Source organism: Arachis ipaensis, chromosome B5 (assembly GCF_059453495.1).
Source record: "Arachis ipaensis isolate K30076 ecotype BB chromosome B5, ASM5945349v1, whole genome shotgun sequence".
Lineage (NCBI taxonomy): Eukaryota > Viridiplantae > Streptophyta > Magnoliopsida > Fabales > Fabaceae > Arachis > Arachis ipaensis.
The window spans coordinates 28,244,777-28,257,488 of record NC_142440.1 but is presented as its reverse complement, the minus strand read 5'-3'; the positions used below and the strand labels follow the sequence as shown (position 1 = coordinate 28,257,488).

General features: G+C 30.1%; 1 pseudogene; it reads left to right on the top strand.

Moving 5' to 3' along the window:
* LOC110271965 (uncharacterized) overlaps positions 1–12,712 on the top strand; it is a 42,428-nt pseudogene that overhangs the window by 21,748 nt on the left and 7,968 nt on the right.

Sequence of the window (12,712 nt, the reverse complement as noted above, 5' to 3'; positions counted from 1 at the left end):
TGCATATTCATAATTAACCATTTCTTCAAATCTTTCCTTTTGAAACCAAAAATCCTTTTTCTCTATTTCAGTGCCAACACTCAATCATATTCAATCTATTCAACACCCTTTCATTCATTACTCATCAATCTCAACAATTATCCAAATCAAACACCTTTCACATATTAAATACCAAATTCAATATTACCATGACAACCACAAATCGCACCAAATTCACTTATTCCACTCCATCACCTTTACCTGAACTTACCCGATCACAGCCTCCGTCCCAAATTTTCACTAATATAAATCCCTCATCCATTCCCACAATTAATTCTGATCTAATAACATCAACGGTATCATTATGCATCACAATTTCAAGCAACATACAATATACTCATCATATCTTCATAAATTTAACTAAACAATCACAATTCAACCACATCAACATTTGATCATGCATACACATACATATATCCATTTAAATAATTACAACAATAACCAAATTTTATTCAATCTTATGCTAGAGACAGTTAACCTAGGCATTCACATAATCTTACATAATGCCAACTCAAAACCAAAACTCGTATCTTATTGACGGTGCTTTTCTCCAACACTTGGATTTTCGCTCTGGATAGACCCAAGCCTCCATCGACACCACCAAGCCTCCATTGAGTGCTCCAAAAGCAAGTCCAACTCCAATTCCACAACAACTCAAATCAAGCAATCCAACTTGCACCAAAATCACCGAGCAACTCTACCCAAAATTAATTAAACCAACATTACATACTTTTCAAGCTAGGGTTTTATACATAATTAGGAAAAATAAATTGATTAGGCTTTCCTACCTTAACCTACTAAATTTAGTGACGAAAATCACCAAGAACACAAGTTAGAGAACTCCGATAACATTAAAATCACTAAAAATCCTCAATAACCAAGATCAAAACGTAAAATTAGCTTTGAATGAGAAAATAGAGCTGAAATTTCAATTTGCTTACCAAATTAATCGGATAGAATTGAAGAAGAGGAGATAAGTTTCGTGTGGCCGCAAACGGTGCGGCGATCGGAGTTCCATAGAAAAAGTTATCGTGGATTGAAGGTGTATGGAGCTAGAGTTTCTTCTCCCTTTTCTCTCTTCTCTCTCAACGTGCTTCCTCAAAGAAGGGGGAGAATATATAAGTGCTGAATTCACTAAGTTATGAGCTTATATATGTGTGAGCTTGGGCCTAACATGGATCCGTTTCGTGATTTTTATCCGTTGGTCTAACCTAGGGTCAAAATCTTTAAGATAAGCGTTCGGATTTTTATTCTAAATCTTTTTCTTGTCATATCAACAGTTTTAAGTTCCTCACACGCAGTACCGGATAGATTTAAGTTGGCACCACTAATCCTAACGCCGGTATACATTTCTTCGCAATAATTATATATACTATTTATCTTTTTTCAACCTTATAGTAATAACACCGTAAAGACCTTAGAAACATATAATAGAACAGCGACTAAAAGAGTTTTTGGAGTAGAGACACTTACTGTACCAAGAAGGAACCATGAACAGAGCAGTCGCAGTTCCAACGACGAACTCCGGCGGCATCAACACTGCTCCTAGCAACCATGCATGGCGGCAACAAGCACGGCAGCAGTAGCAATGGAACTCCTGTTGCTGCAGAAGTAAAATGGAATTGTAGTTGTGGCTGCCACTATTGCAGGCCAGGAGAAAGAAAGAAGGGTTCTGATGCATTTTATAGCTTTTGGATTTCGACTATTTGACGTAGGGTTTGTTCTTAAAATCGTTTTTATTATCAAGGATATTGTTACAAGTCGATATGGATATGAAAAATATATTTTTATGATTATGTGAGCCTTATGGATTGAATGGATTGAACTGGATTGCTTTGGATGAACATAATTGTTTGCCTGATTGATTTATTAACTGTTTGAGAAGGCTGAGTATTCTGGTTTGTTGGTTGTTGTTGAAGTGGTCGTTTGATGGTTGTATTGGTGTCTTGATTGTGTTGGAGTCACTGAGAATTTCGGATTTACTTGATTGATTGAGTTGGCGTTGTGGCAGTTAATGAAAGCTGAATTTGAAATCTGATTTATATGTTTATATCGAAAAACGGTTTTATGTTGGAAAATCTAATTTATATGTTCATATCAAGAAACAGTTTTATGATGGAAAAATCTAATTTATATGATTGTATCAAGAAATGGTTTTATATTGGAAATCTCATTAATATGTTTATATCGAGGAATGGTTTGGTTTTGAAATTGTTGAGAAGGGTTGGGAATTGTGGTTTGGATAGAACTCTTGAAAGGTGGTAAAGTCCGAGTTTTACGGGAGGTGCTGCCAAAATTTTTATAAGTTTGAAATGAATTAAATTATAAGAAAAAATGAGATTGGTGGTTGCCTCCTAAAGTTTAGAAGACCTTGGCACCTTGCCGTGAAATTTAATTTAGTAAATCTTGATTTAAGGTAGTTTAAGCAGAATTTTGAATAATAAGAATTTAACTTATTTTGTTTTGATTTTGATTAAAGAATCACATTTAAGAAGTTTTAATGAGTTTGATTTAGTGAAAATAATGTTGAACGGAAATTCACAGATGTTTATGAGTATATGAATATATGGTAACAAGATAAAAGAAAAGAGAGGTAGTCTAAGAAAGGATGTTTATGATATTGCAGGGTTGAGCTATGACTACGGACAGAATGAACAACAAAGATAAGATGCCACCTTCAATTTAATTTTTGCAAAGGAGAATTCGAAACTTGAAATTCTACTTGGAGTTTGGTGAGTTGCACGTTCTTTCTCTGTTTATCTTTTTTTTTTTGTGTTTTACACTTAATAATTAGTATTAATCCTTTTATGCGTATAGTAAGGCTGTTGAAGTTATTGTCAAACATCTATCTGAAAGTTACTGAAATTCATCATGTATCATCACAACAATGAAGAAATTCCAGGACATATGTGGAGGGCCTGATGAAGCTAGCATCTGCAATCTTGAGGTATTTGTCAGGATGTGGAACAACAAAGTATCTTAAAGTCCATAAGAAAGAATTTGTAGAGGTACGAAAACTTGGATATCTTATTATTCTATCTTAGACATGTTTTTCTTTAACTAAGTTATTGACATTTTTGATAAGCTAATGGAAGCTATTCTAAGTTTTGGCTTGTTTTCCTGGGTATTATTAATACCGATTTACTTTTTATGGTTGAAACTCTTGTTTTATTTCAAGTTTGTATTTAACAAGGTGTAAAAATTTCTTCTTCGACTTTCACATTATCTAGCATATCTAATTTAGACTATGATATATTGTACTTGATCTGGACAACTGAGAAGCTTCAGCAGCAACTAGACGTGATTGACGGACGTTATGAGTCGTAAGTTTTTGTTTACAAGTCTTTATTATACTTGTATGTAACCTTAGGGGTGTGTGTGGTTGGAGAAATTATAAATAATTTTTAGGAATTTTAAGATGGAAATATCATATTCCCATGTTTGGTTCAAAGTTTGAAAAGCTATTTCTAAGCAAGTTTGATTCCAGGGAATCAGAATACCATCATTTCAATTTCCATCTTTCCTTTGGGTATCTTTAATTCCCATGGAAATAGAATCTTTGTAACAAAGTAATACTTGAACCACACACACCCTAAGATGCTTCTAAGTATACCAATCAAAATTGGAGTAAATAAAAGAAAATCTTCATATATTTTTGCCTTTCTTATTCCAAAGTCAATTATTGCTATGTTATCTTAGTGGATATACAAAGTAACATTCTCGCTGTAAAGGATATGATAAATTATCTTCATATGATTATCAGGTTATACTTTTGTGGTACTTTCACTTGACCTGATAACCAAATCACATATAAAGTTTCAATCAACTCAAATTGATTTACTAAAAAATAATTTAAAAATATTTATGCACAAGACAAAAGGTGTTTACAAAATTACAATAAAAATTCAACAACACTCTTGGTTTTCATAATACACATTGTCTTTTCAGTTTATAGATGTTGTGCATGAATATTTGCTCAAGATTAATTAGTTATCTCACATAATGTGCAACAATCCGAATTTTTAAAACTTCTCTTATAAATTATTTATGATTTATTTTATTAAATTGAACTATTTATTTAAAAATTATTTTATTAGATATAATTAAATCAATTTTATAATTATTGAAGCTTAAATTGACTAGGATTATTATATATAATTTTATGTGATATTTTACATAATTAAAACTAGAATTTCAGTAATTTATGAATGGTAAATATTACATAATTTAAATTAAGTGATTGATATTTTGTTAAACATCATATTTTAAATTGTTGATTATGAATAATTTATGACTTATTCTATTGGAGCTTTCATTTTTAAAATTTATTTTGTTAAAGGTATTTAAATTAATTTTTTTATACCTTGAGTTTATATTAATTAAGATTATTATATAATTTTGTTATAATAAGATATTTTACATAATTAATTTTATGATAACTAGAGGTTAATTAAATTAATTAGAATTTTTATATTATTTTTTTATTATAACGAACTATTTTGAGAAAAGATAAAATTATTATTATTATTATTATTATTATTATTATTATTATTATTATTATTATTATTATTATTATTATTATTATATTCTATTTTTATCCGCTTTAATTAAAATAAGGATTTGTTTAATAATATTATTATTGAGTTCAAAATCTGCCGATCGATATGAGTAAATATCGATACTTTTCGGTGAACTTAGTTTTGCTAATGTTTTATCATATATCTTTTATCATTATGTTACTAATGTCATTTATATTAGTAATTTATATATATTTATCCTATATATATATATATATATATATATATATATATTTATTATTACTTGTGTTTTAATATATCCGGCTTTTATAGTTATCCGTTTAAAATATTTATAACTTGAATATTTAACTCAATAGCTTATATGCTTGCATTGACACCTGTAAGGTTCCATATCGGTTGGGGAGGGGAACAACGCATGCCTTATAAGGGTGTGGATACCTCTCCCTAGCATGACGCGTTTTGACGAGTGAGTGTGGGGGAGGGGGTTTCGGCTATCATCCCTATCGTCAAAGGCAAAACCGTGAGGCCTTGTGTGCCAAAGCAAACAATATCGTGCTAGCGGGTGGTCTGTGCTATTACAGTTGGTATCAGAGCCGGAGTCCGGATCGATGTGCCAGCAAGGGCGCTGGGCTCCCTTAGGGGAGTGGATTGTAAGGTCCCATATCGGTTGGGGAGGGAAACGAAGCATGCTTTATAAGGGTGTGGATACCTCTCCCTAGCATAACGCGTTTTGACGAGTGAGTGTGGGGGGGCTTCGGCTATCATCCCTATCGTCAAAGACAAAACCGTGAGGCCTTGTGTGCCAAAGCGGACAATATCATGCTAACGGGTGGTCTAGGCTGTTACAACACCCAACTCCTTACGTGTCACAAAACTATTCAAAATCATCATTTGTCACTTAATCATCAGTTAATCTCATCATTCTCTCTTCATCACCGAAGAGAAAAAGAAAAGAAAGAACCAAAGAGAGAAAGAGAACGTGAAACCATGGCCAACCTCCTTTTGAGTTCAATTTTTTTAGTTCTGTAACTCCGATAAAAATATTTAATCTGATTAAAGTGTTCGTATCTTTCTCCTCTTCACGTTGACGTCACTATTGTTCGGAAGAAATCAACAGTGGCATTGCTGATCTTTCATGCATGGTTCGGCCAAGTGAGAACCTTGGAGATGGAGTAACTGATTTTTACGTTTTTTTTCTTCGATTTCTCATTCATAAATCTTTCTTGGTATTTGGTTTGGTGGCTGCCATACAAAGGTAAGGTTTGGTAATTTTGTGATAATTAAATGTGTTTTTGATGTGTGATTGTTGATTGGATGATTAATTATTAAATCTGTCGGTAAATTATCGATGGAAAAAAATCTGTTGGTAAATAATTTTCGACGAGGCTTTTACAGAAGGGCAAAATCTGTCGGTAACCAAAAATTTGTCTGTAATAAAGATCAAATCTGTTTGTAAATCTGTCTGTATATAGCAATTTTCTAGTTGTGATTGTGGCTTGAAATTAAATGATTTTGTGTTTGAATTCGATGAAATATTGTTGATTTAGTGTTTTATGTTCGGTTTTGATGAAGTTGCCAAAATGGATCTATTGTGGATATTTTTGGGCTATTTTTTAAGTTTGGAACATTGATAAATTTTATGTGGTTTGGTTGTTGTAAGATTAAATTAAGAGCTGCAAAAAATTTGGTAACCGAAAAGCTCAAAAACAGATTTAAAATCAAGTATATATTTTGAAAGATCACAAAAAAAGATTTCGGTTTTGAAAGAGTGTTTGTCACCAACACAAATATTATTTTTGATAAAAAATAGTAATTATATAAGTTTTGAGGGTATTTATATAGTAATTAAAAATAGTAATTATATAGTAATTGATAAACCGTTATTTTACGGTTGATTTTGTATTGAATTGAGTGGATTTTATCCATTATTCTCACACTTATACATATAAATCGCATGTTTTACATTTTCCTTCCTGATTTTGTGCTATGATTGAAAACATACTTCTTTGGCCTTAAATTTGCTAATTTTAATCCTCTCTTATTACCATTTGATGCCGTGATATGTATGTTAAGTGTTTTCAGGGTTTATAGGGCAGGAATGGCTTAGAGGATGGAAAGGAAGCATGCAAAAATGGAAGGAACACAAGAAATTGTTGTTTTGAGAAGCTGACAGCGACGCGTATGCATAGACGACGCATGCGTACGTGTGACTGGTGCAGCAGCCAAATGACGCGCACGCATGGATGACGCGTACGCATAACTAGGAATTCTTTCAGCGAGGTGTACGCATAGCCGACGTGTACGCGTGACAAAGCGTCACGTGCTGCAGATATCAGAATTCGCTGGGGGCGATTTCTGGGCTGCTTTGGACCCAGTTTCAGGCTCGAAAATACTAATTAGAGGCCGCAGAGTGGAGCTAGAAAGGGGAAATCAATCATTCATACATTCATACACAATTTTAGGTTTAGATGTAGAATTCTAGAGAGAGAGGCTCTCTCCTTTCTCTAGGTTTAGGGTTCTTAGGTTTAGCTCTTCTCAAATTCAGATTTCTACTTTACTTTAATTTAGTTTCTCTTCTACTTTTATTTGTTCTAGCACCTTAGTTATCTATTTCTCTTGTTGATTACTTTATGTTGCCAATTTATTTTATGAGTTCATGTGTTACTCTCAATTTTAATTAATGCAATTTATGTTTCACGTTCCTTATTGTTCAATTGCCTTGTTATTGTTGTTTTCTTGCTTTGGTTAGTTTTAGATTTTGCTATGTCTTGTTAGCTTTCTCTGTTTTATTTTATGCCTTCCAAATATTTGATAAAATGTTTGGTTGGATTTTAAATTAGATTTTTATGTTCTTAACTTGGATTGATCAATTAGAGACTCTTGAGTTATCAAAATTCTTTTGTCGATTGATGATTGAGACTTGCTGGTTGGCTTAGGCTTCACTAAATCTAGTCTTTGATTAGGACTTGTGAACTTAAGTTGATTTTGCTCACTTGACTTTCCTTCATTGTTAGAGATTAACTAAGTGAAAGCAAAAGGTAATTACTATTACAATTGATGATGAGGATAGGAATTCCAATTCTCAATCCTTACTAGGACTTTTCTTAGTTGTTATTTTATTTCCTTGTTATTTACGTTACTTGTCTCTTATCACAAAAACCCCAAAAATACTTTTCCATAACCAATTATAAGTACACTTCTCTGTAATTCCTTGAGAGATGACCCGATGTTTAATACTTTAGTTAATTTTATTGGGTTTGCTTAAGTGACAAACAATTTAAATATTGATTGAGGTTTAATTGTCGATTTAGAACTATACTTGCAACCCGAAAATTTTTGTGAAAATTTTTACCGATATTTTACCTCCGTCAGTAATTAAAAATAGTAATTATATAAGTTTTAGGGGTATTTTGAGTAAAAAGTAAAAGTTCCAGATAAATCGAATATTTAATAAGAATTCAGGGTTATTTCTAGAAATATAAAGTTAAATTAGTAATTTTATAAATATGAAGTTAAATTATAAATTTTATAAAATATTGGGTTAAAAATTAAAATATTTAAAAAGTTTTAGATTTAAAACGGAATTTTCTAAAAATTAAGAATAAAGTCCTAAGAACTAGATTTTGATATCAAAATAAAAATATTAATATTAATACTCTTTTATTATTATTATTATTATTATTATTATTATTATTATTATTTATTTATTTATTTATTTTTTTGAAGATATTATTTTATAAGAAAAGAGAGCTAAAACAGTTATAATTCCTAAAAATTTTAGAAAGACAAAGTTAAGTTAAGAATCTTATGATTCTTCTTTCATAAGACATTTAGGAAAAGGCGAGAAAAGAGTATGAAAATAATTTGAGATATTGAAAGCAAGAAAGTAAAAGAATAGAAGAAAGAAAAGTAAATGATTAAAAGGGATCTTTGCCACAGGAGAGCAGAGAGTAAAGACTAAAAAAATCTAACGAATCTTTGCCACAGAAGAGTAGAGCACAAAAAATGTATTAATTAAAGGGATATCTGCCACATGAGAGTAGATTTCTGCCATAGGAGAGCAGACAATAAAGATAAAAAGATTCTAAAGACTGTCTGCCACATGAGAGCAGATGAAATATGATTGTTGTTTGGACCTTAGTGCCAAATGTATAGTGGAGACGTACCACACATTATGAACTGTTTTCCAGATATAAGCATATTGCGACAGATTTAAAAGTCACATTGTGTGCGGCCTGGCCGTAAGACTTATATGCACACTGTATGCATCTAGAAAGTCATATCTGGGACTTGTACCTGGATAATGTCGGGAGCGGGTAGGCAACCGACACACGAGCTTATGGCTTGTGTAGGGCTAGAAATGCATCATACTTGTTTGTGCATATTTCTCTATGATGTGTTTTTTGTGTATATGTGTAGGTGCTTTGTATGTACTTTATGATTGTTTGACTTATGTGTTCTTTATTTTTTAAGTTGAATGTATTCTGTTGATTGTTGTTGCTGGCTGAGTAGTATATTAAAATAAATTTAACTAACTACCCCGACCTACTAAGGACTTTCCAGTTCTTACCCCCTCTTTCCGACCCTTTCAACTACATGTGTGAAAGCTTATTGTGGAGCTGTGGAAGCATAGAAGAGTTTGTTCAAGAGTCAAGTTATTGTTAGGATTTATTTTTCCCTCGCCTTGTTAGTTGGAGTTTTATTAAGACGGTAGGTTTTGATAATTATTTTTGTATGTATTATTATAATGTATTATTAATATTAAGTATGTGAATTTGTATTATTTGTTCTTGATGGAAAAGTTTTAAACTTTTAGTAAAATTGTCGATGGATTAACACGTAAAGGCTTAATATTAAATAGATAATAAAGAAATTAGGTTAGTAATATCTTACTTTTAGTACGATCATAGCATACTGAAAGTTGGGTCGTTACAAGATGGTATCAGAGCTGTTCGTTCCTGATAGAGCCTTCGGAATTGATTGACTATGCTTCACTGCATACTCTGAGTGTCTGTCATGTAGTAGGACTTGTGCTAATGACAAGAGTTTGAGTTTCAAATGTATGATTGTCTATTAATTAATATTGTTTGTCGATTATTGCATCTCTCATGGTATTAGATCTGGCCAACTTGATACTGATGATTTGTATACACGGAAACACTAATAGGTTATCATAGATGAAATAGAAGTAATAGGTAATGTAAATCACTGATTTGGAAAATTAGAAATTAAGTTTTAGAAATTAGTTCCGTTTTGACGTATAATCTTTATTCGTGCCAATATGACTTGGTGTCATCTCTTCCTTGATTACTTGCAGTGGAATTCTTTGTTTCAAAATTTTTTGTTGGAATATATTTCAAAAATTTTCCAACCATACTTATCGTTCATGCATATTCTTGCTTGGTTATGTTCTTAGTTGTTTCTTGAATCCTTTGGAACATTTAGTTTTGTCATTGTTTATAAATTTTCTACTCCTTGATTTGATCTTGGGATTTGTTCTGACGCAACAAGCGATTCTTGAATCTTTGGAAACATTGCCGTTGATTTTGGTTGTCTATAATTGTGAACCTTTTGTCCCTTTGATTCAACATAAATTTGTTTCGACTTATTATGCTACCTTTTTTTATTGCTCCTATCCAAGTTTCTTGCCTCATATTTCTTTCTTAAGGTACGATTTAACTCTTTTTCTGATGGATTTCGTATTTTGTGCACTCTTGTTTGATTTTGATTCTACTCATCCTTTCGAATTCTTGTAACTATTATCTGTGATGTTTGACCTTTTCTTTCTAAATTTTGAATTCCTTTGTTCAAATTTGATTTTATTTGTTAAAATTCTAAGTTCTCGGATTCTAAGTTTTAATTTACATTAAATCTATCATACAACTTCTCCACCACACTACACTTTTTCATTCATTTTCACACGATATGATTTTTCTCATGTTTGAAAACTGAACAGTCAAATCTTTATGTTTTTCTTTGACTTGTTTAAAAATATCAATTTTTGAAGACGAAAATTTTTGTAAGGTAGGTAGATTATAACAACCCATATTTTTAAAACTTCACTTATAAATTAGTTATGACATATTTTATTAAATTGTACTATTTATTTGGAAACTATTTTATTAGATATAATCAAATTGATTTTATGATTATTGAAGTTTAAATTGACTAGGATTATTATATATAGTTTTATTAAATGTGATATTTTGCATAATTAAAACAAGAATTTCGATAATTTTTAAAAGGTAAAAATTATATGATTTAAATTAAGTGATCAATATTTTGCTAAACATCATATTTTGAATTGTTAATTATGAATAATTTATGGCTTATTTTATTGGAGCTTTCATTTTTAGAAATTATTTTGTTAAAGGTATTTAAATTAATTTTTATGATACTTTGAGTTTATATTAATAAAGATTATTATATAATTTTATTACAATAAGATATCTTACATAGTTAATTTTATGATAATTAGAGATTAAATTAATTAGAATTTTTATATAATTTTTTATTATAATGAGATATTTTGATAAAAGATAAAATTATTATTATTATTATTATTATTATTATTATTATTATTATTATTATATTGATATTTTATTTTTACCTGCTTTAATTAAAATAAGAATTTGTTTAATAATATCATTATTGAGTTCAAAATCTGCTGGTATGAATAAATATCGATATTTATCGATAAACTTAGCTTTACTAATTAATGCTTTATCGTATATCTTTTATCATTATGTTACTAATGTCATTTATATTAGTAACTCATATATATTTATCCCTATATATATTATTACTTGTTTTTTAATATATCCAACTTTTATAGTTATCTGTTTAAGATATTTATAACTTGAATCGCTAACTCAGCAGCTTATATACTTGACCCCTAATCACCTACGTGTCAACAAACCATTCAAAATCATCATTTGTCACTAATATAAATAGTAATTATATATGTTTTGTGGATATTTTGAGTAAAAAGTAAAAATTTCGGATAAACAAGATATTTTATAAGAGTTCAGGGTTATTTCTAAAAATTTGAAGTTAAATTAGTAATTTATAAAATATGGTGTTAAAAAGTAAAATATTTAAAAAGCTTAATATTTAAAACGAAATTTTCTAAAAATTAAGAATAAAGCCATACAAACTAGTTTTTTTATATCAAAATAAAAACATTAATATTAATACTCTTTTTATTATTATTATTATTATTATTATTATTATTATTATTATTATTATTATTATTATTATTATTATTCGTTTTATTAAAGATATTATTTTATAAGAAAAAAAAGGTAAATCAGTTATAATTTCCAAAAATTTTAGAAAGACAAAGTTAAATTAAGAATCTTATAATTCTCCTTTCATAAGATATTTAGAGAAAGGCAAGAGAAGAATGTGAAAATAATTTGAGATATTAAAAGCAAAAAAGTAAAAGAATGAAGAAAGAAAAGCAAATGATTTAAAGGGATATCTGCCACAGGAGAGGAGAGAGTAAAGACTAAAAGAGAGCAGAGCACAGAAAAAAAGAATATATTAACTAAAGAAATATCTGCCACATGAGAGCTGATCTCTGCCACAAGAGAGCAGAGGCCAAAGATAAAAAGACTCTAAAAGACTGTCTACCACATGAGAGCAGATAAAATGTGATTGTTGTTTGGGTCTTAGTACAAAATTTATAGTGGAGACACCCACACATTGTGAACTATTTTTCAGATGTAAGCATATTATAATACATTTAAAAGTCACATTGTTTGAAGCTTGGCTGTAAGACTTATATGCACACTGTATGCATCTAGAAAATTGTATCTAGGACTTGTACTCGGGTAATGTCGGGAGCGAGTAGACAACCGACACGTGAGCTCATGGCTTGCGTAGGGCTAGACATATATCATACTTGTTTGCGCATATTTTTCTGTGATTTGTTTTTTGGTATATGTGTAGGTGCTTTGTATATACTTTATGATTATTTGACTTCTGTATTCTTTATTTGTTAAGTTGAATGTATTATATTGATTGTTGTTGCTAGCTGAGTATATAATAAAATGAATTTAACTTACTACCCCGACCCTACTAAGAACTCCCCAATTCTTACTCCTCTTTTCAACTCTTTCAGCTACAGGTGT